Here is a 4,522-nt window from a genome sequence, read left to right on the forward strand (position 1 = left end):
TATATATTTTTTAAAAGAAATGAGCTATCAAGCCACAAAAAGATGTGGCAGAAACTGAAATGCATATTGCTGAGTGAAAGAAGCAAATATGAAAAGACTACCTACTATATTCCAACTATGTGGTATATGACATTATGGAAAAGGAAAAACTATGGAGACAGTGAAAAGATCAGCAGTTTACATTTGCACAGTGGAATACTACGCAGCTGTAAAAAAGGATCTCTTACCCTTTGAGACAGCATGGATAGACTGGAGAGTATTATGCTAAGAATACTAAGCCAGTCAGAGAAAGACAAATATCACATGACCTCATTTGTGGAATCTGCTCAACAAAATTAATTGACCAACAAAATAAATCCAGAAGCATAGAAACATGGAACAGACTGACATATCTCAGAGGGGTTATGGGGAGAGAGGGGGTACAGTAAGAGATTAACCAAAGAACTTATAAGCATAGCCCATGGACACAGACAATAGTGTGGTGAAGGCTTGGGGTGGGTTAGGGGCTGGGCAAAGGGGTATAAAAGGGAGGTGGTGAAATGGGGGACATCTACAACACTGTCAACAGTGTTACAGATGTCCGTAGGGGAGAAGATGGGCGGGGGGTGAATAAGTGGAGCATGGGGATTTTTAGGGCCATATGATCAATAGTTACTAAAACTATTAACTGAAAGGTTGATGGGAGACCTTATTAATATGCTGTGATGGCTCATGTCAACCACTTTTGAACCCAGTGATTGACAACCAGCATTGTGTCCGTCTTGATGTGATACAATAAATACACAGTATTGTGTATGAAGTATCTTTGCCTAATAAATAAACCCATTTTTTTACCCAAGTTTCTAAATCTAACCATACCTTTATAGAAAATGCCATTCCATACTTATTGAAATGGTAAAACTTATTAAGTCTGCCCTTAGCGAGCTAGGCAAACATGGTGACGATGTGAAACTTTGGAAACTCCCACACCTGCAGGTAGGTGTGCACAATGGCCCAAGCCCTTTGAATTTGACAATCTTTAAACAATGGGGAAAACCACCTTCTTGCCACTAGATGGTGCTTATTGGCTTTTGAGTCTTCTGTTGCGTTGCCACATTTCTCTTGCTACTCCTGCATCGCCGGAGAAGGGAGCTGGGCACTAGCCCTAGAAGCATTTCATCAAGAAGTTGTAACCCTGGTCCAGGCAACCATATCTGCGTTCTGGCTGTTGCACCAGGTTGGCAATGGGAACACATCTCTGAAGCTTGCTGTCTCCCCATGCCCCTTGTTTTATTCAGTTCCTTAGTAATATCCATCTCTAATACTATGCCAAGTGTATTTTTTTCTGAAGAATGTTTCTCAATATCCAGTAGCTGCAGTCTCTATTTTTCCTAGATCGAAATTATAGGAAATTATACAAAGAAATTCTGTATGCCCTTCACCAGGACCCAGTAACTAGGAAACCTGAATGAAATATAAATATAGGAGATGTAAATTATGCATAATTCCTAACTCATTTAAGAGTAAGTTACAAACATGATGCCCATTGGCCTTATAAACAAGTGTACCATTCTATAAAACGACAGTATACTTATCAAAACCAGGACAGTTTCTCAGACTGTCCTTGTCTTTTATAATCTTAGTATTTTTGAATGCCAGGTACTTTGCTTTTGTTTGGTGTTTCCTCATGATTAGATTCAAGTTACAACCTGGGGGCAGCCATATCCCCAATGGGACGCTGCGTCCACAGAGTGGCATATCAGGAGGGGCACCCAATGTCCATGTGTCTTCTTATTGGTAAAATTAATCATTTTATTTTTTTTAATTTATTTTTTATTTTTTTAAAATATATTTTATTGATTTTTCACAGAGAGGAAGGGAGAGAGATAGAGAGTCAGAAACATCGATGAGAGAGAAACATCGATCAGCTGCCTCCTGCACATCTCCCACTGGGGATGTGCCCGCAACCCAGGTACATGCCCTTGACCGGAATCGAACCCGGGACCCCCCAGTCCGCAGGTCGACGCTCCATCCACTGAGCCAAACCGGTTTCGGCAAATTAATCATTTTATTACTCTACTACAGAACTAATTAGTAAGTATTTTTAGTTATTAATTAACATAATTTATAAGTATTTTGTGGGGAGATACTTTGAAATTATGCCATTATCCTTTCTCACATCAAACTTTCACCCCCTATTTTGCTTGAATCAATTATCATTATGGTTGTTACCAAATGGCAATCTTCAAATTCCATTATTCCCTTTTCATTAACTAGCTGGTGTTCTACCATGAAGTGCAGATTTCCATTTATTTGTTGAGTTCTGTATCTCAGGATAGACTCATGAATTTCTATTTTATTCAATGGTTTATAATACATCATTAATATTTGTTTTGATGCTCAAATTGTCCCATATTTGGCTAATGGGAGCCCCTTCAGGTTGAATCCTGTACACTTTAACAGGTCCTCAATATTCTTTGAGAACTTCTTTTTCCTGGAGCAAGAAGATGTTTCAGACTCATCTTGTACTTTTCTTGGCAATACCTTACTGAAAGAAACCCAGCTCTGGGTGCTAAGTTTGCTCTTTGCTACAGGGTTTCATTGCCTGCAGGCCTCTTGCCAAAAAGAGCCAGGAAATACATCTACATCTATACATGTATCTATTCCAACATCTAGATATTAATACCACCATGAGTTCACAACATACCTGTATTTGTAATCCAGTACCACAAAGTTTATTCTGAGTCGCCCCCCTTTTTATATGTGTACTCCCTTCTCTACCAAAAACATGTCTCCCATTATCATCAATAGACCTATTTTCCCTGTAAGTAACCAATATCCAGATAAAGTGAGGCATCTCATCCACCACATTGGCTGACACCAACAAACCAAATCCATAGGTTACCTCCTCAGCCCTGGTCCTCCCATACCTGCCAGGTACACCATTTTAGTCCCCTCCCCCTCCTATGCACATATGGTCAACCATCAAGCTCTGACTATCCTGCCTCCTAAATATTTCTTGAATCTGTCTCCTTCTCTATGTTCTTTCTATGTGGTTGAATAGCTGGGAGAACTGTACCGATTGCCCAGCAAATCATTGATATAATTGCAGGATGTAGTATATTTTTTCTTCCTCTCCCTCTAATATTTTTTGGCTGGTGGCCAGTTGGTTATTAAGGGCCTCATTAACTATGGTAAAAGAGCCATATGTTCCCCAGGCCATGCTTGCTCTCTTCCTAATTATTATTCAGAAGGCCCCAAATTGGGTGTGAAGAGTTAAGCCCTGGTCCTGACCCACAAGGTGGAGGGATACACAAATGGCAGAGCTGTTCTGGTTGAAGGACGGAGGAAGTGGCAGAAGGGGAGGGCCAGCTCTGTCAGTTCAGCCCCTCTGATGGCTTGGTCGGTATCTTCTATCTTCTAGTCCTAAACTGCAAAGGGCAAAGCCAAAAGTTCAGCTTTCCCCTGCTATTCTGGCAGATATTACATTCAGCATGTATCAGCTGCTAATTTCTGAGCTTCTCTGGGTAGGTGAGTGCAGCTCAGTGTGATCCTGCACTCACTTTTCCAGTAATTTGTTCCAGAAGTCCAGTAAACTATATCTGTCTTTTAATTATTTTGCATTGTCAGCAACCTTGCCTTATCACCTCAGAGTTGATCCAAGAGGTAGAGGTGGGGTAGGGTTGGGGAAAAGTGCCTTTTCTGCTGATTGCTAAAAAATATATATTACATTCTAGAAATTTGGGGAAAATGAAAAGTAAAATGCAAAAAACACAAAAAAGTTTTTTTATACCAAATCTGATACAATTTCTTTCCATTTTTTCTATGCTCTTATAAAACAAACTAGAGGCCTGGTGCATGAAATTCATACACTCGGGGGGGGGGGGGTCCCTCAGCCTGGCCTTCACCCTCTCACAGTCCAAGACCCCTGCGAGGATGTCCGAAGTCAGACATACTTAGCACTACTACGGAGGCAGGAGAGGCTCCCGCCACCACTGCTGCGCTCGCCAGCTGTGAGCCTGGCTCAGGGCTTCTGGCTGCACGGCACTCCTCCTGTGGGAGTGCACTGACCACCAGGGGGCAATTCCTGCATTGAGTGTCTGCCCCCTGGTGGTCAGTGCATGTCATAGCAACCGGTCATTCTGTCATTCAGTTAATTTGCATATTAGCCTTTTATTATATTGGACTAGAGGCCCAGTGCACAAAAATTTGTGCACTTCAGGTGGGGGTCCCCTCACCCGGCCTGTGCCCTCTCGCAGTCTGGGCACCCTTGGGGGAAGTCCACTTGCCAGCAGGGAGCAGGCCTAAGCTGCAATCAGACATCCTTAGCGCTGCTGAGGAGGCGGGAGAGTCTCCTGTTACCACTGCTGTGCTGGCAGCCACCAGCCTGGCTTGTGGCTGAGCAGAGCTCTCCCTGTTGGAGCTCACAGACCACCAGGGGGCAGTTCCTGCATCAAGCATCTACCCCCTGGTGGTCAGTATGTGTCATAGTGTCCAGTGATTCCCAGTCATTCTGCTTTAGGGTCAATTTGCATATTACCCT

This window comes from Myotis davidii, unplaced genomic scaffold (genome assembly GCF_000327345.1).
Source record: "Myotis davidii unplaced genomic scaffold, ASM32734v1 scaffold455, whole genome shotgun sequence".
Classification (NCBI taxonomy): domain Eukaryota; kingdom Metazoa; phylum Chordata; class Mammalia; order Chiroptera; family Vespertilionidae; genus Myotis; species Myotis davidii.